Genomic DNA, 26,313 nt, shown 5'->3' on the forward strand with positions numbered 1-26,313 from the left:
ATAAGAAATGTTATATTTATAAATATATTTAACAGATAATTTTTATAAATTAATGTGATATGTATAAATTTATAATAATTTTATTTAAAATTAAGAATAATTTAGAGTAGTGAGTATTGACAAGAGAATATTTCACTCAAAATAAAATTACTCTATTGCCCAATGTGTACCATGAGAGGCCAATTGAAACTCCCCCAAAATGTTTTCACCAGGTAGTGTCACGTGCCCTTTGGATCTCCAAAACTTGGATTTAAAGACTGTTAATTCGACTCGACTGAATCCATTGTGGATATATGAAGATTTGGGTGGATTTAATCTATTTTTATGAACCTTTTTAATTAAGAATCTTTTTAATATTTTAAAAATATGTCCATATATTGACCTAACTACTAAACTATACTTTTGGAATTACTTTTGTAACGACCCATTAATGGGTCTAGGATTTTATGAGAAATATGGTTTTATTATGTGTGATGTGTTTCGAGCATTGTATAAATTAAATGGGCCAAAATATTTTATGCGTTTATAAAAATGCAAATTTATGAAATGTCAATTCATGAAAATTATGTGAAATGATTAAAGAAAAATAAAGTTGAACAGTCAATGGGAGATTAAGTGTAGTAGAAAAGTCAAGGGTCTAGAAATGTTGAGAAGTCAAGGTGTTTGGACCTAATTGGTTTTGGGTTGCTCATTTGGGCCTATGCCATGTAGTAATGTGTTGTGTATTTAGTTGATGGGTTGGGCTTGAGCCCATTGGTAAAAATTGTGTTTAAAATTAAAATAGAATGGCATAAATGGGCTTTGCTCATATGTGATGTGTTTAAATTAGTGGATTGGGCTTTGGAAACTTGGGTGAGCTCAAGAGGAGATTTTGTATATTTTAATTGTTGTGATGTTGTGAAGTCCATTGGTCTTAAGAATATGTTCAAGCCCTTTGAGTTGGGCTAATGAAACGGGCCTTTGGCCCATGTACATAAAATTGTGTATTGTAATTAATAAAAATAGAAATGGTTTATGAAAAGTCTAAAGGGGGTTTATATTTTGAACCGTGTGTGAAAAAGGGGTAAGGATAATGTGGGGATTTCACAAATGAATGAAATAAAGAAAATGTGAAAGAAATGAAAAAGAAGGAAAAATGGCAAAAGACCAAAATGGGTTTAGATATTTGTGAGTTGTGTGTGTGTAAGTGAGGGCAAAATGGGAAAGAGATAGAGAGAGAGGGGGGGGATGGGTTGTTGGGGGTAGGTGGGGGTGGATGGTAAAGCCATCCCCCTTGCTTTTCCTTATCCCCTTGATTCTTCTTCTCCTTGTTCTCTCTTCTTGCTTCTCGATCAGCTTCTTGTTCTTCCTCTTTTCTTTGTTTTTCTTCTTCTTCTTCTTCCATTATTCTTGGTGGAATTGAATCTTCAAGTGGAAAGGTTGTAGTTGGATATTTTCTTCTTTGGGTGCAAGCATCCCTAAGGCAAATTCTCCTTGCACTTTTATTTATATATTGTGCAAGTTTCATTCGTTTTCCTTGCTCTCTTTTAAGAACCTTTTTCGGGTGCAAAGTAATGCATATACATATATATATATATATACATGGTTAGTTTCTTCTTGTGGTGGTAAGAACTGCCTTTACCAATGGGTGCTAAGTCTTTCATATTTTTCTCAAGTTGTGGGTCTCTTCTTGAGTCATTGTGGTATCTCATTGATGGTTTCGTTGGGGCTTGATTACCCCATATTTTTCTTTCATGGAATGGCATTGTGGATTAAGAAGCTAGAATGAGAGTTTTTGGATGTTTGGTGTCCATTTTGTATGTTTTCGGTGTGTTTCTGGCCATTTTTCTTCGTTCTCGGCTAAGTTGACTCGTCTTGGAGGTCAAGTCGACTAGGGCTGAGTTGACTCAATTTTGGGTGAGTCGACTCAGATTTGCCTTGAGTCGACTCGGCCGTAACTTGACTACACTGTGCGTGCTTTGTTATTTTGGCCATAACTTTTGATGTAGAACTTAGAATTATGATCTATTTGAAGCGTCATAGACTTTGAGGGATTCAATTTGATATATAATATTATATATTTTGGTTATGATTTAAGTTAGTTAAGATTATTCTTAATCCAAATCAAATAAGATTGTTAAAGTAAATATTTTTAAATGCTTCTTTTGATATCCCTCAATCCTATAAAATGAAAAGATGTGTTTGAAGATATATATATATATATATGTAAATACATGGGACTTATGAGATAAAAATATAATTTATTTGCATGAGGAAGTATAATAATAACCAATGTAAATTGTGTGGAAGAGCCATAAGCTTTAATGGGTAAAATTGAGGATATGTGTAACACCACTAACTTTAACATAACTAATTTATGGGTTATATGTAATTTTTATTATATAATGAATTATATAAATTATATAAGTGTAAAATATATATATATATGTATGGCGGTGCATGTGCTTGGAGACCAAGAATCAAAACTAGATATTCGTTCTCTCAGTTAGAGAGTTTGGCCGAGAAGTAGAGGAAAGGAGAGGCAGAGTGTGAGGGATCGCGCGCGCGCGAGAGAGAGAGAGACGAGGGCTCGATAGAGGAGAGAGATCGAGAGAGGGAAAGCAAGGTTGATCGGCCATGGCGGACACAGAGGTGAGTAGCAGCGGCAGCAGGTAGAGCTGGAGCAGTTGCGATGGTCGACGATGGTGCAAATCAGAGTAGCAAAAGCATAGAAGCAGCCGACGGTGGTTGCGACGATTACAGCGACGCACGGGAGGCTGGCTTGGTTGGGGTTGATGGCTGGAGCAGCCATGGCAGTCACGCAAAAGGTGGTTGTGCGACGGCGGTGTGAGGCTAGCGGTGGCTGGCCAGACTGGTGCGCGCGCAGGAGCAGCGGCGCGAGGAAGAAGAAAGAGAAAGGAAGAAGAAAGAAGAAAAAGAAAGAAAAGGAAAAGAAAGAAACGAAAAAGGAAAAAGAAATAAAAGAAAAATGGAAAATTATGGAAAAATAACTAGAAATTCCGAAAAAATTGGGAAAAATTCTAGAAGTTAACTTGGGGCTCGAGGAGCATGCTAGAGGCTCGAAAATGAGAATTCGAGCCCGAGGTGGCAGTTTAGAAGGCAACATCGTGTGGACATTTTTTCGATTTCTTCACCAGGTTGATCGGGGTAAGGGTTTAATATGCTTTGTGTGTAAATTGCTTTTGTCATGACTTTTATAAGACATTGAGGAAGTGCCTAGGCATGAGGTTATAGATAATGGACCGTGTGAATTTCGAGATGGGTTCCTAGATGAAATCGGTGGGGCCATCAAAAGCCGGATTAGGGTGTGGTGGACAGGTTTGCATGCATGTTGCACTTCATTTTTATCTATGATGTCATGCTTATTAATTTATTGCACTGCATATTGCCTTTACTGAGTCCCCAGACTCATCCCTTTACCCCCATTAACCCAACAGATGGCTCGGGGTCCAAGAAAGGAGGGTGATGTTGGTGGAAGAGTCATCGATTAACTGTGATTGCAAACGGTGAGGACGCGGGTTGAATTCTTGTGTCACTTATGTAATATATAAATGCTTTTTGTTTAACTACGGGTGACGGCTTCGATTTGAATGAAATTTGGCTAAGATCATGTTAAGGTTCGCACTATGAGTAATTCAGAGTGTGTGTGTGAACCGATCAGTCGTGGTCAGATTTGTAAGGTATGCTTGACGGTTGGAGTATTTTATTGGGCATGATGGCATTTATTTATTTGAAATTAGATTTATATTTTAACTACCTAATCGGGTACGAGAATCTGGTGAATTTCCTCTACTTATGCATTTTAAACCTAAGCGTTTGACTGCTCTAAGGTGGCGAAGACTGGACCCCACCCAGGGTGCCCATATTATTTTAATACTTTATGTTAGCAGGGTATAGCCATCCTTCGAGATAGGCCGGGGTTGTATCATGGATTATGGTGGCTCTCGGTAATGGGGGCTGAGGCGTCACAGTGTGGTATCAGAGCTTGGTGGAACCAAATGATAAATTTCGAATCTTGGGAGACTAATTGGAGTTTTGGAGATACTTTCATTTGATAAAATTGGAATCATGAGGATTCTAGGTAATGATCATTTGGAAAATGATATGGTGATCGATTTATGTCTTTAACATGATTTGTTCAAGGAAATTAAATGGAAATTAAATTTCTGATTGCAAATAGGGGAAATGTCATAGTAATCTGGCAAGATGATTTTAGAGCCGGAGGAATTGAAAAAAAATGATGACATGGCATAGTAATTAATAATTTCTGTCCTCAATCAAATTTCTTAAAACCCATAATTTCCCATAGATCACTAAATTAATTACTATGCCATGTCATCATATTAATTTCTTATTCCCCATAATTTCCCATAATTTCCTAATACCATAGTTTTGTGACCTCATCCTCAATCAAACTATGGTATCCTCAACCCAGCTTGACTACTGCACAGGGTGCTAAGTGGGATTAGGAATTCAGGAGGTTGTGAAATTTTTGGGGTGATGAAATTGTTGTTGCATATACGGGACGGGGTAGGTCGTAACCATGGATGGAATAGTTACCGATATGGGCTTGCTTAGAAAATGTGTTTCCCAGGATAACAAGCAGCGAGAAGTGTGTTCCTAGATTAGGCCTTTGAGGGGGAAATGATTCTGGTTATTGACTTGACCTTTGGTTTGGTATGCATATTGTTATACACCCCAACAATTATGAGAAATTGATTCTGATTTGATTGTCCCGAATCTTACCCATGTTGATATTGATGTTGGTGCAGTAGTAGGTATATTCTGGTACACCTAGGAACATGAGTTGGCCTTTGAAATGAGAACGAGCCAATGCGAGAATGAGGATGTCGTGAGTAATATTTGTTATGTAAGCCAAGTGTTTTGGATGAATAGAATGTGGGGGTTTTCTCGAGCGACATGTTTTATTCTGTGAGATATGAGTTTTAGCGATCCTAGGAGGCATTATTGAAAGCATCGTAGTGGAATTTTGTGATCGGGGTTTGCTTGCTAGGTCGTAACAACCGTGAACGAAAGAAATTATAAGAGCATGAGGCTCCATATCAGTAAACATGAGATCAAAATTAGTTGTCATATGTACTATGAGGTTTGGAGATTATGTAGGTTTTGATTCAAAGATTGGTAACCTGAGCAAGCGTAACTCTAAAAAGGGATCAAGGATCCGTAAGATTTGAAATTTTGGGTCTGGTACTGAAAGAAGTGTCAGAAGTGACAGGAGTGGGGTCAATTACTACTCTCGGAGACGGGACGAGAGGCTCTAGCATGACAATTGCAACATAGGTGTGTGGCCTGTAACAGTGGATCTGAGCCTAGGGACCAAGGCAGAGGACTAATGATAGGCTCACTACTAATGACTTGAGCAGCTTGGAGGTTGGCTCACGGTAAGGGTGTGAGGCCCATGAGTCAAAGCTACATAGTAAATTACAAAGATTATCAAATGTCAAAGTTTGGGCAGCACTGTGGTTGTTATGTTTGGATTAGAATCCAAGTCCCAAGGGATTGGAGCACTGTGATAGGATCCCTAAACTGTCAATGAAATGGTTGAAAGTTTTTGAGATTGGCAGACTGATGTCAAAAATTCATGAATAGGTTTTCTAGAATAGTTGTATCCATGACAGGGCACATGAGGAGAGTTAGGGTGGAACGGTCTGTCAGAGGCAGAAAGAGCTTCTAAGAGCTCAATGTTAGTGTAGGTGCTCTAGACCCAATCAGATTGGGCATGTTGTACACTGACAATTGTAATCATGTTTATTATTTGAATAAGGAGTTGTTCAAATTCACAAGAAGTCATTCTATTAGTTTTCTTGTTATTATTGTAATAACCGAATGAAACTAGATAGAAGTCCATATGATGTATACTGTGATTAATCTATAAAGATGTGAGATGATGCATCACAGTTTCTAGACATCATTAAATGTCCCAAGTCGTAGCAATGTCAAGAATGGACATTGACAATTGCGGTAAGACTTGTATGTGCTATGTTTTTGCTATGTGATAGTAATGGGGGTCTCACACCCATAGGCATGGGGATGCCTAAACAAGTATATAGGAGACTAATGTTGGAGAACGTGTCACTGGACATGACTCACCATGAGAATTCATTTTGGTTATATGTTGATGGTATTCTCATACGAAATGGGTGTAACTAATCCTTGGACCTGAGGTTGTCACGGTCATCTCATAAGAAGACCGGTATGCTTTGACATCGTTTCGATGGGCTTAGATAAAGGCTGCATGTGGGCGATCGTTGGGTATATCGTGAGACTTATAGAGATGGGTGGATAACCAAGATGGGACTCGTCTATCTCTTGATAGAGGATGATGTATCTAAGGCGCCTTCGGTGGATATTCACTTTAAATCCACGGCCATGGTGAAAGAGATCAGTAAGGAGTTATTAATTCACTTTCTATTAAGTGAAGATATCCAGATGACCGAAGAAATACTTATGTGATCATAATCAAGCAACACATTGCCAACTTGAGATCACATAGGATACATTGACGAGAGGATCGAATTATATGGTAACCATGCTCGTGAAAGGTTATTTGCGGATTATGAATCCTTCTGAATAATTGGGTAGGCATGATGCCTTGCTAAAGGCCAATCTTGTCTTATGTGTTCGTACCGACATATTGCTAACATATTCGGAAGTCTAATGAGTCATACACAATAGGCACGGTCCCTGGCTTAAACCAGGAGAGTGGACGTATGGTTAAGTGTGACATTTCGGCAAGAAGTTGTGTCGTCGTAGGTTCTCACGGAAAAAGAACAAATAGACGTAATGACGTCGATATGACGAGGAGTCGTCATAATGAAAATAGTTTCCTAAAATGACAATTGATTAAATTAGGAAGGAGTTTCAAATTTAATAATTTTCTATTTCTTGGAGTGGCAAATAGGAAATAAAATATATTTGAGCTTAAGTTAATATTTAGACTAAATTAGATTTGGGCCAAATATTAAATTAAATATTATATTTAGACTAAATTGGATTTGGGCCAAATATTAAATATTATATTTGGACCAAATTAGATTTGGGCTAAATATTAAATATTATATTTGGACTTGAATTAGATTTGGGCCAAAATATTTTATTTAAACCTATAAAAGGACTTGGGTCATTTAATTATATTTCTAGTTGGACTAGAATAAGTCCACTTAAGATTCTAATTAAATTAGAATTAATGGGGCCCAATCCATTAGGGTTTTAGAAACCCTAGGATATTTCTCTATAAATATTCCTTTATGGGTTGCCCAAAATAGTAGTGAGTTTTGGTGTCATTTTCCAAGAGTTGAAAAACGTATTGCCATTCACTCTTCCCCATTTTTTTTTTACATCAATTTGAAACATGGGAGTTCTTTTTGTCCATACACAAACCATGCAAAGGAGAAGGTGTAATACCCCCTCTCCTAGAACTGCCCGGGAAGAGGTGTTACTGGGGATAATAAAATAAACCAACTGATAACTGAATTCTGATACCAATACTGTAAATATCAATTAACTGTAATAAGACTCTGAGTCAACAAAAACTTAAATCATAATTGCATCTAAGGGAAATTCCCTAAACTGTAAATTAAAATTAATCTAAACTGATCAAGCACTAACTAACAACTAATAACTCCCAGACATCTTTGGTCTTGAGCGGCTCCACGTACACACACTACTGGACACTGCTGCTAGGCCCCACATCTGGTACTCCCCCACTAGGACCTGGAATGGTGAAGAGTACAAGGTGAGCTACAAAGCTCAGCAAGTAATAAACTGGAAAGAATAACTGAAGCTGAATCGAAAAATATCGATACTGATAAAATACTTACTGAACTTGAATTGAGAGATACAATAATCACTGAATGGCATTTATAAGATGTAATGCACATAAGCTGTAAACTAAATGCAGGTATGCAACTTTGGCACGTAGGCCCACATAACTGTAAGACATACCTGACTGATCTGAGTCCTGCAAACATAAAAACTGTAAGCACATACTTTGGGCAATATGCCCCTAGCTCCCTGGTCGACATCAGGCGAGCAACTCATAACTGAGATATAATTGTACTGATACTAGTGGGATCCCCGCGGACAAGCCGCCTGGCGCGCATAATGCAATGCTCATATAAATGCTGGCACACGATATGTAGTGCTCCATATAAAGTCATGCTCAATGCTCATACAATGTGTATGCACATAACCTCACAAAATAATGCTGACCATGTCATAATGAACTGCTAAACATGGTATATGATTTTTACTAGAAATATTGAGATACAAATATTCTGAAAATTCTGAGTATAGGCATGGCATATTGGATTTTATCATATCTTAGCATAAAAATTCAATATTTGAATAATTGAATATTTATATTAAATTTAAGACTTGAATCAAGAATTTATTGGAAGCTATTTGGATGCCATTTGATACTATTTGGATGATTGAGAAAGTCTAAGGAGGAAATTTGAATGAAAAACAGCTCATTCGAATGAAAAAAATGGATTTCAGCAAGCTCATTCGAATGGCAGAAAACTCATTCGAATGACAGAGACTCATTCAAATGATAGAAGGCTCATTCGAATGACTGATGATATTCAAAGGCTATTTGGATCTGATCTGGGACTCATTCGAATGACTCTCAAATTCATTCGAATGAATTTTGAAAATTTTTAACTTTTGAACTGGCAAAACTCGACTCATTCGAATGCAACAGTAACCTTATTCGAATCAATTTGAAGATCATTCGAATGACAAGAAGGCTCATTCGAATGCTAAGCTATACAAAGCAACAACTTACTCACATCTTCAAGGGCTCATTCGAATGACAGTCAAAAACCTCAAAAATACATACGAATGATATGATAATCACATGACTCATTCGAATGACCCAAAAACTCATTCGAATGACTGGAATATTATAGGGGAAAAGCCTACGATAACATTGAAACTTATTCGGATGCTTTGAAACTCATTCGAATGACTCAAGGCTTATTCGAATGACTGGATTCTTATCAAATATACAGCTTACGATAACAGAGATCAAAACTTGAATCAAAACTTAGCTTCACTACACCATTCCAAAAGAAATCTTGGGAGAACAATCCCAATTGATATATAAACAACTTGAGGGATGATTTACTGATCATAACTAATGTAAACATTGCAAGGAATATATACATGAACTGGCTGGTACTCACTGTACGCATGTAAATACATATATAAACATGCACTGAACTGAAATAACTCACTGTAACGCACATATATGAATATACATGCACTGGAACTAATTCAATTATGGAAATCTGATATCCAACTCAATCAAGACCTGTAAGAAAGGATTACAGGGGAAGGATACTTGCCTTATGATCTTCTTAATCGACTTAATGATCTCACGAGAGCCTCCTATGCAAGACTTGAACTCACTGCTCGCTTCTTGGCTCTCTGTTCTTGCGGCGTGAAGAACCTATGGCTTATGAAACTATATATACATTGATCTAAGAAGCCCTAACGCCATAACTCATTCTCCTATTATAACTAGGAGTCTTTCAATCCGAATCCTCCTCACGGCTGGGTTAATTAATCCCTTAAACGAAATAACTTAATTTAATAATTAAATGCTAATATCAAATCCTTAAATGACCAACGCGTCCTTGCATTTAATCTTCTCAATAATTAAATATAATTAAATGCTATTTCCTCAATTAAATCTCTAAATTGCCACATTAACAATTAATTGGCAAAAATTCTCCAAACAAAACTAATTAAGAAATTCAATAATTTCTAAATAAAAATCTAAACCCTCTAATGGGTCGTTACAGAAGGAGCTAGTACTCCTATTCCACTCTCCTTGCCAACGGACGCGTGCCGCGTATTACGAGTTAGAGGCCGGACGCTTGGACGACCCGAATCCGCAAACGACTCGATAATTTAAAGGTTAGTTTTATTTATTTGTATGTGAATGATTTGATTTCGACGTTGATCCAATCGCCGGGATCGGGGTAAGTTCAAAATTTTTGAACTACGTTGTTTGCCCCGTAGCGATCTTGCTTTACTTTCAGTGGTATTAGAGCCATTGTCGAAATATTTCAATTCCTTACGTGCGGATTCAGTTATGTTGTTATTTGTGAAATAATTAAATAATTGTTGCGTTTATATTTTTGAATTGCAAAACATTTTTGGGTGAAGGGCAAAAGATCGTGTATGACACGAAAAAGGGCGAAATAGGGTTCGGGGTGCATACGGATGCATCGGGGCATCGAAAGACGGGGCCAAGCGGGGACTGCGCTCGCTGGGCACGGCCTGGATGCGCGTAGGGCCCGGCCAAGCCCGGCTTTGCGTGCTGGGGCGCGGTCGCGCACGGAAAGGGGGCCCTGTGAGCGCAAAGCGCTGCCGGGCGCGGCCGCAACCCGCGGGTTCGACCCGCGAGCAGCGCGCAGCCCGCGGGTGCGACCCACACGCACCCCGTGCAACCCAAGCTGCCTGTGTGCGACCCCAGCGGCCCCAACGGCCCCTACCACCCGCACGACCACAGCCACGTGCACCAAGCGCGGCCCAAGCGCGCGCCATGTGCGCCCCATGCGGCCCCAGCCGCACTCCTTAACTTTTTGGGCTACCCAGCCACCTCCCAGCCCCTCCCGCTCCCTCGAGCTTCGGTTTGACCCTTCCCTGGGGTTCACGTGAAGCACCCGGGCTGACCTTTCGGTGGCCCAATGCGTTCCATTCCCTCGGGTAGGGCCCGGCCAAATTGTTTGGCTATTTTTTTATTATTTTTATTTGATCTATGAGTGTATGACACTTATGGACCGTGATTAAAATTGGGCCAGGGCCATTAATTGGGTTATTTATTAATTATTGGACTGCTAGTGTATGTTTGACATACATTGGTTGATCCAAGGCCTGTTGAGCCTTGTTAGTTAGACTAATGGATGGAGCCCAAACCCAACACAATTAAAACAATTTTGTTTTTCCAAAATTATACAAATTTTCAATTTTTTGAAAGTGTTTCATTAAGTTTGAAATAGATGCGACAATTAATTAACATAATTATGAGTGAATCAATTGGATTGATTGCATGGGTGTATGGTATGGATCGAGTCGACCATTTATTTTATGTTGGGAATCAATGCTTGTAAAATTTGGTTTTTGAAATAGGGTCTGCGTGTCCTGCCTCTCTTATACTCTGATGTACATTCTCTTCTCATCTCACTTCCCCCGAATGTAACTCGGGGTTTTTGATTCTATGTAATGTATGTAGAATAGAATAGAGTAGTGATAGTTGTAGTTTATATGAAGAGCAAGAGATGGAGCAAAATTGAAGATAAGATTCGAAGACCAACGAAGGCTTGGAGAATGTGCTTGAGAAGAAAGATGTGATTCTTCACCTAGGTTTGACCCGCTAGCTTCCCTTCTATGGCTTGAGGGGGCTAGCCGTAGTTATCCATACCATTCACCGGTTTGAGTCGTTTATTATGCATGATTAATTTGATTAATTGCATGTGATGAGGCCTAAATAAATAAATTATAAATCCCTCATTAATATTAAGCCAACTTGCCTTCCATCATTATGAAGTATTAGGTTTCTAGTTGGCACTTGATTTGTTGAGTCACTCAAGGTTATGTGTCACCTATGATTCCTATGCTTCATGGGCCATTAGATGTACTTGAATAATAGGTTCGACTTAACTAGAAAGGTGGGCTTTGTTGAGTCACTCAAGGCCTTACTGAGTATAGAGGCAAAGATTGGGAGTCACATAAGATGTGCTTGGCAAGGAGTTGTCAACCCAATGAATTTAGGAGTTTCATGGAGATGCAATTGGAAGCAAGTACCTACCTAATCGATCCTAGCACAATTTGTTGAGTCACTCAAGGTTGTGCGAGGGGTGATAGGATCCTAACCCGCTAGGAAATCTTCCAATGGGATTTCCCGAGTTATGTCTTGAGGGTGGCGAACTCGTAGAAAATAGTGGGAGCAATCATAAAATGTTACTTCTTGCAATTTATGATTTTGTAATTCAATATGATTATAATATCTCTATTCAGTTGTTGATCCAGAATGTCTGGAAACATGTCAATAAGATCGATACTCGAGGGCAATAATACCTTCAACGAGACTAATTTCTATGACTAGGAGATCATCTTGAGGATAGTCCTCACGTATGATAAGATTTTTTATGCAATAAAGAGCTATCTTCTTACGAAACCACCAGTTAAGGAAATAGTAGCACATTAGGCCTGGACGATACACAAGGGTAATATGATCATCGCTTGGTATATCGTCTTAGCTGCCATGACCCCGAAACATAGGTCGCAACATAAGAGTTATGATGCCTATGAGATCATGGCTAGGCTCAAGGATCATCTATTGAGAAGCATGTCATGGAGATGATATGTTTTATCAATAGGTTGCTAAAGCTAAACTTGGGTATGGATGCCGAAACTTACCCTAGACTTAGTGCTATAGTCCTTCCCTAATTGTTATGGAAAAGACTCTTGGAGAGTGGTTGATCATACTAAGGGAGACTGAACCTAAAATTGATTATAGGCCAAGGGAAGTGTTCTCTTAGTTGAAGGGCCCAAGGTGCATAGGGTGTAATACCTGGTATTACATGGTGTTAAAAATAAATAATTTTTAATTATTTTGAAAGGACCTTGGGTGATCCGGGAAGCCAAGGGTCAATCTCGAGGAATTAATTAATAAAAATTTACCGAATTGGCGGCCGGGAGTGCCTCGGGACTTGGATGTCTAGGGAAGAGGGCAAGAGATTGATGAGAGTCTCGAGATGAGGATAGTGGTGCTGGAAGCGGTCCGACCGGGAATAATTTTTGGAATAAATTCTATATAAGCCCGAGTGGGTGCCAATACCGAAAAGTCGGAGGGGACCTCCTGGAAGCTGAGGGGACCCTAAGGGTGGTTCAATTTTCTGAGTAAGGCAACCCTTAAGTGTTTTCGGGTCGAATAAAGGTCCTGTGCAGGCGTAGGGACGAGGTCGATATTCCCGACTAGTAGTCGGTTATTAATTTCGAATAAATCGAGATTTTGACTGGCTTAAGAGTAATTAATTAAAGCATTAGAGGGTCCAAGTGCTATTTATAGAAAGCCTCAAGTGTAATAAAATTCCTAAGTGGAATTAATGTGATTAATGGGGGTTAATATGTAATATGTATATATTTATGTATGTATGGCCATGTGAGAGGAAGCTTCCTCACGAGTGCCCCTGATATTTTGAAGTTAAATGTAGAGAATGTGAGTGAGGGCCGAGAGATCAGAGAGAGTTAAGAGGGCTTGGAAGAGCTCGCAATAGAGAAATGCTGAGAGATCGAGGGCCGAGAGCAGCGAGCGGTCAAGGGATCGAGAGAGATCGGGAGCGAGAGCTGTTCGGCCATGGCAGCCGCTGCCATAGTCGACAACGAAGCAGTCACGAGCAAAGGGGGGCACCAGCAAGCGCATTGAGGCGCGCAAAAGCTTGCATGAAGCGGCTGGCCAGATTAATGGCCAATAGTGGCCTCAAGCAACAGCGACGACGAGCAGCGGCCATGACTGCTCTGCAATGGAGGTTAGGCGGCTCTAGAGCAGCAGCGTGGAGCGTCAAGCGGCCGTGAGGAAGCTGGTGGCGGCCATGGCAATGGCCAGCGAGCTCGGTAGAGGCCGATGTGGCTGCTAGCTAGGTCAAAGGTGAGCTAGGGTGGCCGAACTGCAAGCTTCAAGGGACGGCCATGGCAGCTCACGGGTGCGACAGCTGCGTGCGGGAGGCTGGGTCGCAGTGCGTCGCCTTGAGGCAGCAGTGGCCGGTGGTTGCCTGAAGTCCAGAAAAGGCCGACGGAGGCGAGTGGACCGGCGGTAACATGCGCGGCCAGCAGCCATGCGCGGTGAAGAAGAGAGGAAGGAGGTGCGTGGGAAGGAAGAAATAGGAGAAGAAGAAGAAGGCGCTGGAGAGGAAGGAGAAGAGAAAATAGAAGAAAAAATAAAAGAAAAAGAAAATAAAAGAAAAGGAAATAAAGGAGAAATATGGAAAAATTCTGAAAAATTCCAGAAAAATGGGGGAAAGTTCTGAAAATTAAATTGGGGCTTGAGGTGCATGTCAGGAGCTCGAAAATGAGATTTTGGGTGCAAATGGCAGCTCAGGAGGCAACGTCGGTGTGGGCATTTTTCGAATCTCTCTCCAAATGAGTCGAGGTAAATTAATATCTTCTTCCCCAGATATTTGCATTAAGCGAGTTAATGTAAAATAGTTATTTGTTGGATTAAACCCTATATCGGGGTTGTTTGGAAAATTATTGATGGCTGGTTTATGCCGAGGTTGGTATTATTTTGCTGAGTTGTTGATGGATGGTTTTGATGGTGTGTGTGGCGAAGTTGAGGGCATTGGTTTAATGCCGGATGTTGATAAAATTGGGTTTGTGTGTATTTGTATCTAGGTTCGACCGGGGAGGCGGTGATCCTAGAAGAGCTCGAAGTTCGGGCTAGAGTTCGTGCCGAGGCAGAGATGAAGCTTCGAGCCAGGTAAGAGATGGCCCTATGTGGAGGTGGCTTTGCAAGTTGGTAAATATGTTTGATAATATTTTTATGTTACATTGGCATGTAGTGGTTATATCTTGTGTGATGCAAGACCTAGTGGATCTATGGCCATATGGAGGACTAGTGTGGTAGGGGCTGATAGGTTGATGCCTCAAACCTTAGTGGGTTGTGAGGATAAGTGAGCCTAGCCTCGTTTGCATGCATTTGACATACATAAACATGACTATATTCATATTTACATGCATTGCACCCTTACTGAGTCTTTATGACTCATGAGGTTTTACCTCATGTGTAGATGTTGCAAGTTCAAATGCAAGCAGGGATGGCGCCGGGAGGCTGTTGTGGCAACTAGCGGTGTTGCCCGAGTTGTGTATTTTTATTATCACTTGTATATAGCCATGTGGTGTTGTGTATGTATACCCTTGAGAATAAATGTATTTAATTGTTGTAATCATCTTAATATGATAAATGATTGTGAGATTGTTCGTTGTATATGGCCTAGTTGGAGAAGCTGAGTTTCGGACCGAGTAAAGGTCAGCGAGGTATGTTCTCATAAATCCCCAATACTCAGCGAAGTGTTTGTTATGCTAGCTTTGTGCCTGGGTAACCTCTGGCTTGTTATGAGGTGAGCTGAAGAGAGGTGAAGCTCACTCGGGTTTCGGGTCTCGATCTGCTGAGTTTTTCTTATTTGAGTTGGGATCGATTCCTGAGCGGAGCGAAGGGAAGGACGAAGCTTAGTTCCCACCTAGGGCGTTTCCTGTTGAAACATAGTCCAACCCTTCAGTTGTGGTTCATCGGGTGAGCAATCCGGTCGATTACTTACCGGTGGCGCCTGTAAGTGGGAGCGGGTCATTACATAGGGGCAAACTTAAGAGTAAGAAAGCCAAAACGGAAGAAGAGTTCTTCCATAGCGCAATCTTGAAAATTCCAGAAGACCAAAACCCAAAAGGGTAAAGAGGATGTGATCTATCTCCACTATGATAAACCAGGAGGTGTAGAGTAAGAAGAGTTCTACTCAGAGCACTTCAGGTATTTATGTTATTAGAATTAATCTATATACTTCTGATCAGTCCACATGGGTATCAGATACTAGATCTAATGCTCATATTTACACTTTCATGTATGAGCTTAGGAGTACGAGGAGATTAATAATGGGAGAAGTGTACCTGCACATGAGAAATGGATCAAGAGTTATTCCATTAGTTGTAGGGACCTATTTATTGACATTGCCCACAGGGCTTGTATTGGAATTACATAACTGTTACTATAATCCTAGTTTGACTAGGAATATAATTTCTAATTCTTGTTTGACAAGGATGGATATTCATTTTTATTTAAATACAATAGTTGTTCATTTTATAAAAATGAGTTGTTTTATAGTAAAGTAACAATACGTAATGGTTTGTATGTCCTTGATGTTGATACTCTTATAAATAACATAAATATTAAGCGACTTAAATCAGGTGATTTAAATAGCACTTATTTATGGCATTGTCGCCTTAGCCATATAAATGAGACCCGCACATTCAACTTGTATAAAGCTGGATATCTTAGCACATTTGATTATGAATCATATGGTGCTTGCTAGGCTCGAGGTGGATATGTCTACTTCATAACCTTTACTGATGATAGATCATGTTTTGGTTATGTGTATCTTATAGGACACAAATTTGAGACTTTTGAAAAGTTCAAAGAATTCAGATTTGAAGTAGAGAAACAAACTGAGAAAAGTATCAAAGTACTTCGATCGGATCGAGGTGGTGAATACTTGAACAGTGAGTTTCTAGATTATCTGAAGTAGAATGTGATTCTCTCACAATGGACTGTTAGTGTAGGTGCTCTAGACCCAATCAGATTGGGCATGTTGTACACTGACAATTGTAATCATGTTTTATTTGAATAAGGAGTTATTCAAATTCACAAGAAGTCATTCTATTAGTTTCTTGTTATTATTGTAATAACCAAATGAAACTAGATAGAAGTCCATATGATGTATACTGTGAATAATCTATAAAGATGTGAGATGATGCATCACAGTTTATAGACATCATTAAACGTCCCAAGTCGTAGCAATGTCAAGAATGGACATTGACAATTGCGGTAAGACTTGTATGTGCTATGTTTTTGCTATGTGATAGCAATGGAGATCTCACACCCATAGGCATGGGGATGCCTAGACAAGTACATAGGTGACCAATGTTGGAGAACGTGTCACTGGACATGACTCGCCATGAGAATCCATTTTGGTTATATGTTGATGAAATTCTCATACGAGATGGGTGTAACTAATCCTTGGACCTGAGCTTGTCACGGTCATCTCATAAGAAGACTGGTATGCTTTGACATCGTTTCGATAGGCCTAGACAAAGGCTGCACGTGGGCGATCGTTGGGTATATCATGAGGCTTATAGAGATGGGTGCATAGCCAAGATGGGACTCGTCTATCTCTTGATAGAGGATGATGTATCTAAGGCGCCTTCGGTGGATATTCACTTTAAATCCATGGCCATGGTGAAAGAGATCAATAAGGAGTTATTGATTCACTTTCTATTAAGTGCAGATATCCGGATAACCGAAGAAAGACTTATGTGATCATAATCAAGCAACACATTGCCAACTTGAGATCACATAGGATACATTGACGAGAGGATTGAATTACACGGTAACCATGCTCGTGAAAGGTTATTTGCGGATTATGAATCCTTCTGAATAAATGGGTAGGCATGACGCCTTGCTAGAGGCCAATCTTGTCTTATGTGTTCGTACCGACACATTGCCAACATATTCGGAAGCCTAATGAGTCATACGCAATAGGCACGGTCCCTGGCTTAAACTAGGAAAGCGGACGTATGGTTAAGTGGGACACTTCGGCAAGAAGTTGTGCCGTCGTAGGTTCTCACGGGAAAAGAACAAACAGACGTAATGACGTCGATATGACGAGGGGTCGTCATAAAGGAAAAAGTTTCCTAAAATAGCAATTGATTAAATTAGAAAGTAGTTTCTAACTTAATGATTAAATTAGAAAGAAGTTTCTAATTTAATAATTTGGGCTTAATTTAATACTTGGGCCAAATATTAAATTAAATTAAATATTTGAGCTAAATTAGATTTGGGTCAAATATTAAATAATAAATATTATATTTGGGCTAAATAAGATTTGGGCCAAATATTAAATATTAATTATTTGGGCTTGAATTAGATTTGGGCCACATATTTATAAATGAATTTGGGCCACCTTAATTTCTAGTTGGACTAGGATTAATGGACTAGCCCAATCCATGTCCCCTAGGGTTTGGGAAAACCCTAGGAGGTTGCTTATTTATAAATAGCCCTTTATGGGATGCCTAAATGACGCCTCTTATTTTTGTTGGTTTTCAAGAGTTGAAAATCAATTATTTTCTCGTCCATTCATAAGCCTTGTTAGGAGAAGGAGCTAGCACTCCCATTCCGCTCTCCTCGCCAACAGACCCGCGCCGCGTATCACAAGTTAGAGGCTGGACACTTGGACGACTTGAATCCGCAAACGACTTAAAAATCTAAAGGTTAGATTTACTTTATTATGTATGTGATTGTTTGATTTCGACGTTGATCCAATCGCCGGGATCGGGATAAGGTTCAAAATTTTAAACTACGCTGCTTACCCCGTAGCGATCTTGCTTTACTTTCAGTGGTATCAGAGCCATTGTCGAAATATTTCAATTCCTTACGTGCGGATTCGGTTATGTTGTTATTTGTGAAATAATTAAATGATTGTTGCGTTTGTATTTTTGGATTGCAAAACGTTTTTGGGTGAAGGGCAAAAGATCGTGTATGACACGAAAAAGGGAAAAACGGGGTTCGAGGTGCATACGGATGCACCGGGGCGTCGAAAGACGCGGCCGAGCGGGGCCCGCGTGCGCTGGGCACGGCCTGCCCCAAGAGCGCGCATCGTGCGGCCGACGCGGGCGCGACCCGCGCGCTGCCCGCGGGTTCGACCCGCGAGCGGCGCGCGGCCCGCGGGTGCGACCCGCGAGCCGCGCGCGGGCGTGGCCGACCCGCGCGGCCCCAGCGGCCCGCGCGCGCCCTTGCGCGGCCCGCGCGGCCCCTGCCGCCCGCACGGGCCGCGGCCCCGCGCGCCAGGCGTGCCCAGCGCGCGCCAGGCGTGGCCCAAGCGCGCCCAGCGCGCGCCAGGCCCGCCCCATGCGGCCGAGCCGCGCCCCCTTGCCCCTTTGGGCTGCTTGGCCGCCTCCCGGCCCCTCCCGCTCCCTCGGGCTTCGGTTTGACCCTTCCCGAGGGTCCCCGTGAAGCACCCGGGCCGACCCTTCGGTGGCCCAGTGCGTTCCGTTCTCTTTGGTAGGGCCCGGCCAAATTGTTTGGCTATTTTTATTATTTTTATCCCTTCCATGAGTGTATGACACTTATGGGCCGTGATTAAAATTGGGTCAGGGCCGTTAATTGGTTTATTTTTAATTATTGGGCTGCTAGTGTATGTTTGACATACATTGGTTGATCCAAGGCCTGTTGAGCCTTGTTAGTTAGACTAATGGATGGAGCCCAAGCCCAACACAATTAAAACAATTTTGTTTTTCCAAATTCATACAAATTTTTCAATTTATTGAAAGCGTTTCATTAAGATTGAAATAGATGCGACAATTAATTAACATAATCTAAATGAATCAATTAGATTGATTGCATGGGTGTATGGTATGGATCGAGTCGACCATTTATTTTATGTTGGGAATGAATGCTTATAAATTTGGTTTTTGAAATAGGGCCTGCGTGTCCTGCCTCTCTTATACTTTGATGTACATTCTCTTCTCATCTCACTCCCCCCGAATGTAACTCGGGGTTTCTGATTCTATGTAATGTATGTAGAATAGAATAGAGCATCGATAGTTGTAGTTTGTATGAAGAGCAAGAGATGGAGCCAAATTGAAGACAAGATTCGAAGACCAATGAAGGCTTAAAGAATGTGCTTATGAAGCAAGATGTGATTCTTCACCTAGGTTTGACCCGCTAGCTTCCCTTCTATGGCTCGAGGGGACTAGCCGTAGTTATCCATACCATACACCGGTTTGAGTCGTTTATTATGCATTATTAATTTGATTAATTGCATGTGATGAGACCTAAATAAATAAATAATAAATCCCTCATTAATATTAAGCCAACTTGCCTTCCATCATTATGAAGCATTAGGTTTCTAGTTAGCACTTGATTTGTTGAGTCACTCAAGGTCATGTGTCACCTATGATTCCTATGCTTCATGGGCCATGAGATGTCCCTGAATGATGGGTTCGACTTAACTAGAAAGGTGGGGTTTGTTGAGTCACTCAAGGCCTCACTGAGTATAGAGGCAAAGATTGGGAGTCACATAAGATGTGCTTGGCAAGGAGTTGTCAACCCAATGAATCTAGGAGTTGCATGGAGATGCAATTGGTAGCAAGTACCTACCTAATCGATCTTAGCACAATTTGTTGAGTCACTCAAGGTTGTGCGAGGGGAGATGGGATCCTAGCCTGCTAGGAAATCTTCCAACGGGATTTCCCGAGTTATGTCTAGAGGGTGGAAAACTCGTAGCAAATAGTGGGAGCAATCATAAAATGTTACTTCTTGCAATTTATGATTTCGTAATTCAATATGATTATAATAATATCTCTATTCAGTTGTTGATCCAGAATGTTTGGAAACATGTCGATAAGATCGATACTCGAGGGCAATAATACCTTCAACGGACTAATTTCTATGACTGGGAGATCATCTTGAGGATAGTCCTCATGTATGATAAGATTCTTTATGCGATAAAGAGCTATCTTCTTACGAAGCCACCAGTTAAAGAAATAATAGCACATTAGGCTTGGACGATGCACATGGGTGATATGTGAAGGATCATGAACGAGGAAACAAAGCATGCAACGGAAGCGTTTTAAAATAAAAAACGTTCCTCGTATTGATAAGAATCTAGGAGACTTACTTTTGCGGCGGATTACCGGACGGAATGGAGCGATGGGAGCTTCTTCGCGTTGTGGAGACGACGGCTGTCCTGCTAGCCTTCGGCTCCGTCGCATCAGAACTCAAACGCACCCTTTCGATCTTCCGGAGTATGACTCGTGGCCTCTCTTCGGTGAAGAAGAATGGAAAAACGACTTAGATGAAAAAACAACCAAAGAGAGATATATATAGGGAGAACCCTAGGGTTAAAACCCTAGTGGGCCAAACCCTAATGGGCCAAGGTCTTTTAATTAATTTTCTAATTGGGTTAGCCCAATTAATTAATTAAAACCCTAATAAACTATTATTTTATTCTAGTCCAATTAATTATGGACCATTCTGAATAAAATAATTCTCTCTCAATGTAATTCATCCAACAAGCCAAATGTATTAAAAATTACATGAGTTACATCGAGCTACCCCAGGGACCAAAAGACAAATCATTCACGGCTACTAAAATGACCAAAATATCCCTGCTACCTAGTAGCTATATTTTGTCATTCTAAGTGTTCCAACTATCACCATATGGAAACACTGACCCCACGAATAATTTTGCACATGCCATGTCTTTGACCTACTAGTGTAATGACGAAAATACCCCTCTGCGTAACACTCATCATTTAGAAAGGAATAATGTACTAACACCTTTCTAAATGACTTCTACCATCCTTAGATCACTAGTCCAATAATTCGTGACTACTCGAATGTACTTGCTTATCACTGGGAGCTACCCAGAAGCACACACTCTTAAGTCACGTTCCCAGGGCCCTGGATTATTCGATTATTCTTGGACAATCACAAGGGGGTGAATCACAGAAACTATCTTGTATTAGTCTGTCTTAGCTAATTAGAAACCATACTCCCAACTCAAAAGGATATTGATCTTTGATAGACCTCACCTACAATGAATCTAAGAATATAGCTCTAGGTTCACTAGACCACCAACTAATACTCAAGTATTAGAGTACTCGTCCACGTAGTAGCAGTGATAGACTAGCTCCATGATAATTAGTATTTTGTCATTAGCTTCTATCACAGGTCCACTCTACGCATTCCAAATGCGCTTGTACAATTAGAGTAAACGGACTGTTTACTAGCTAAGGCAAGCCATCCTCCATTAGGATCTATTGCACAATGATCTTATCATGATAGAATGCCCAGTTCTATCAAAAGATCAAGAGTAATATTTTCTTGCTTATTAAGTACCCATGATTCATGCCTAACTGTGAAGAACGACCCATCACATGAATCACTTACTTAATAGCATGGACACCTTTCCAACAATTAAATGCAAATAATATATGTGCCATAAACTGAATAAAAGAAACATCATTACCATAAATTAAACAAAACGTGTCTTTAGGGCATACATTTCCAACAATATGATCATCGCTTGATATATCGTCTTAGCTGCCATGACCCCGAAACATAGGTCGCCACATAAGAGTTATGATGCCTATGAGATCATGGCTAGGCTCAAGGATCATCTGTTGAGAAGCATGTCATGGAGATGATATGTTTTATCAATAAGTTGTTAGAGCTAAACTTGGGTATGGATGCAGAAACTTACCCTAGATTTGGTGCTACAGTCCCTCCTTAACTGCTATGGAAAAGACTCTTGGAGAGTGGTTATCCATACTTAGAGAGACCAAGCCTAAAATTGATTATAGGCCAAGGGAAGTGTTCTCTTAGTTGAAGGGCCCAAGGCGCACAGGGGCAAGCCCAAGAGTAAGAAAGTCAAAAGGAAGAAAAGTTCTTCCATAGCGCAATCTGGAAAAGTCCAGAAGACCAAAACCTAAAAGGGTAAATAGGATGCGATATATTTCCACTATGATAAACCGGGAGGTGTAGAGTAAGAAGAGTTCTACTCAAGGCACTTTAGGTATTTATGTTATTGGAATTAATCGATCTACTTCTGATCAGTCCACATGAGTATTAGATACTGGATCTAATGCTCATATTTACGCTTTCGTGTATGGGCTTAGGAGTACGAGGAAATTAATAATAGGAGAAGTGTACCTACACGTGGTAAATGGATCAAAAGTTGTTTCATTAATTGTAGGGACCTATTTATTAACATTACCCATAGGGCTTGTATTGGAGTTACATAACTATTACTAGAATCCTAGTTTGACTAGGAGTATAATTTCTAATTCTTGTTTGACAAGGATGGATATTCATTTTTATTTAAAGGACAATAGTTGTTCGTTTTATAAAAATGAGTTGTTTTATGGTAAAGCAACAATATGTAATGGTTTGTATGTCCTTGATGTTGATACTCCTATCAGTAACATAAATACTATACGACTTAAATCAGATGATTTAAATGGCACTTATTTATGGCATTGTTGCCTTAAGCCATATAAATGAGACTCGCACATCCAACTTGTATAGAGCTGGATATCTTAGCACATTTGATTATGAATCATATGGTGCTTGCAAATCTTGTTTACTTGGTAAAAATGACTAAGTCTCCTTTTAAAGTAAATGGAGGCTACATAAGTGCTGGGGGTTGTGCACATTGATGTGTGTGGACCCATGTCCACCCAAGTTAGAGGTGGATATGTCTACTTCATAACCTTTATTGATGATAGATCATGTTTTGGTTATATGTATCTTATGGGACACAAATCTGAGACTTTTGAAAAGTTCAAATAATTCAGATTTGAAGTAGAGAAACAAACTGGGAAAAGTATCAAAGTACTTCGATCAGATCGAGATGGTGAATACTTGAATAGTGAGTTTCTAAATCATCTGAAGCAGAATGGGATTCTCTTACAATAGACTCCACTTGGAACACCAGTGATGAACGGTGTGTCTAAAGGAGGAATAGGACCTTGTTGGACATGGTCTGGTCCATGATGAGTCGCGCTGAACTCCCTATTTCATTTTGGGGATACGCACTCCTCACCGCGATCTTTGTTTTGAACAGGGTTCCAAGTAAATCAGTTACTCAGACTCCATATAAGATATGGAAAGGAAAGAAGCCAAACTTGTCTTTCCTTAAGATTTGGGGTTGTCAAATTTATGTTAAACGTGTTGAAAGTAATAAGCTACAACCCAAATCAACGAGATATCTGTTTGTGGGATATCCAAGTGGATATTACTTTTACCACCCATGTGAACAAAAGGTGTTTTGTTGCCAAGCATGTGGTATTCCTTGAGAAGGAATTCTTAGATGCTGTGGCTAGTGGGAGGAATGTTAAGCTCGAATAAGATTCGAGGTGAACCACAAATAAATACTCCCCTCCAGGAACCCGAGAAAGATCACACACAAGAAGTTGTGTCAACTCCCCAACCTTCTACACAAGAACCTCATAGGTCGATGAGGGTTCGTCGCGAGCAAGAGAGATATGGATTTCTCATCTCGGCACATGGAGATGTGCTTCTGGTTGTGAACGATGACCCTACTATCTATGATGAGGCAATGTCTGACATTGACTCTGGGTTATGGCAATGACAAAACAGCTTTTCTTGAAGGAAACCTGGTCGAGGATGTGTATATGACATAGCCTGATAGTTTTGTTACTCATAAACAAGCAAATAAGATTTGCAACTTGCAAAGGTCCATTTGTGGACTAAGGCAAGCATCCCGGAGTTAGAATCAATGTTTTGATGAAAAGATCAAAATGTTTGATTTTTCACAAAAGGGAAGTTGATCCGTGTGTTTACAAGAAGGTTAGTGGGAGCGTGGTGGTCCTTTTAGTCCTATATGTGGATAATTTATTGCTCATAGGGAATGGTGTTCCCATGATGCAATTAGTTAAAATATGGCTTTCAAAGTATTTTCTCCATGAAGAATTTGGGAGAAGCAGCCTATATTCTGGAAATAAAGATCTATAGAGATAGATCCAAGAGGTTGCTAGCACTCTCCCATAGCGCGTACATTGACAGGGTGCTAAAGAGGTTTAGCATGGAAGATTCTAGGAGGAGAAGTCTTCCCATGTCACATGGAATACATCTCTCCAAGGCTATGTGTTTGAAGACACAAGATGAGAGAGGATAGGATGAGTCGAGCGCAATATGCCTTGGCTATTGGCTCGATCATGTATGTCATGTTATGTACGAGGCCTGATATCGCATATACTTTGAGCATATGTAGTAGATATCAATCTAATCCAGGTGAGAAACACTGGATTGCTGTGAAAAACATTCTTAAGTACTTGTGAAGCATTAAAGAGATGTTTTTTGCTATATGGAGAATAAGAGCATACCATGAAGGGGTTCATGGATGCCAGTTTCCAATTTGACCATGATGATTTTAAATCACGTACAGTCGAAATTCATATTCTGCCTATATGGCTGGGCCATGAGTTGGAAGAGTTCCAACAAGAGATAGTGGCAGATTCAACAACTGAAGTCGAATACATAAACAACCTTCGAAGCAGCTAAGGAGGTTGTATGGATCCGTAAGTTCATTAATGAACTTAAAGTGGTGTCCAGCATTGTTGATCCAATAACAGTTATTGGGACAATAATGGAGCCATCGCGTAAGTGAAGGAACCACGGTCTCATCAACGGACCAAACTTGTATTACGGTATCACCATATGATAATGGAGATTATCAGCTGAGGTGACATATGTAGAGAAAGTATCGACGGATGACAATGTCGTAAATCCCTTGACTAAAGCTCTGTCCCAGGAGAAACATGAAAGTCATGTTCGATCATCAGGTATAAGATACATGAATGATTGGCTCTAGTGCAAGTGGGAGATTGTTAGTGTAGGTGCTCTAGACCCAATCAGATTGGGCATGTTGTACACTGACAATTGTAATCATGTTTTATTTGAATAAGGAGTTATTCAAATTCACAAGAAGTCATTCTATTAGTTTCTTGTTATTATTGTAATAACCAAATGAAACTAGATAGAAGTCCATATGATGTATACTGTGAATAATCTATAAAGATATGAGATGATGCATCATAGTTTATAGACATCATTAAACGTCCCAAGTCGTAGCAATGTCAAGAATGGACATTGACAATTGCGGTAAGACTTGTATGTGCTATGTTTTTGCTATGTGATAGCAATGGGGATCTCACACCCATAGGCATGGGGATGCCTAGACAAGTACATAGGTGACCAATGTTGGAGAACGTGTCACTGGACATGACTCGCCATGAGAATCCATTTTGGTTATATGTTGATGAAATTCTCATACGAGATGGGTGTAACTAATCCTTGGACCTGAGGTTGTCACGGTCATCTCATAAGAAGACTGGTATGCTTTGACATCGTTTCGATGGGCCTAGACAAAGGCTGTACGTGGGCGATCGTTGGGTATATCATGAGGCTTATGGAGATGGGTGCATAGCCAAGATGGGACTCGTCTATCTCTTGATAGAGGATGATGTATCTAAGGCGCCTTCGGTGGATATTCACTTTAAATCCATGGCCATGGTGAAAGAGATCAATAAGGAATTATTGATTCACTTTCTATTAAGTGCAGATATTCGGATAACCGAAGAAAGACTTATGTGATCATAATCAAGCAACACATTGCCAACTTGAGATCACATAGGATACATTGACGAGAGGATTGAATTACACGGTAACCATGCTTGTGAAAGGTTATTTGCGGATTATGAATCCTTCTGAATAATTGGGTAGGCATGACGCCTTGCTAGAGGCCAATCTTGTCTTATGTGTTCGTACCGACACATTGCCAACATATTCGGAAGCCTAATGAGTCATACGTAATAGGCACGGTCCCTGGCTTAAACTAGGAAAGCGGACGTATGGTTAAGTGGGACACTTCGGCAAGAAGTTGTGCCGTCGTAGGTTCTCACGGGAAAAGAACAAACAGACGTAATGAC

Source organism: Diospyros lotus, chromosome 9 (assembly GCF_014633365.1).
Source record: "Diospyros lotus cultivar Yz01 chromosome 9, ASM1463336v1, whole genome shotgun sequence".
Taxonomy (NCBI): Eukaryota; Viridiplantae; Streptophyta; class Magnoliopsida; order Ericales; family Ebenaceae; genus Diospyros; species Diospyros lotus.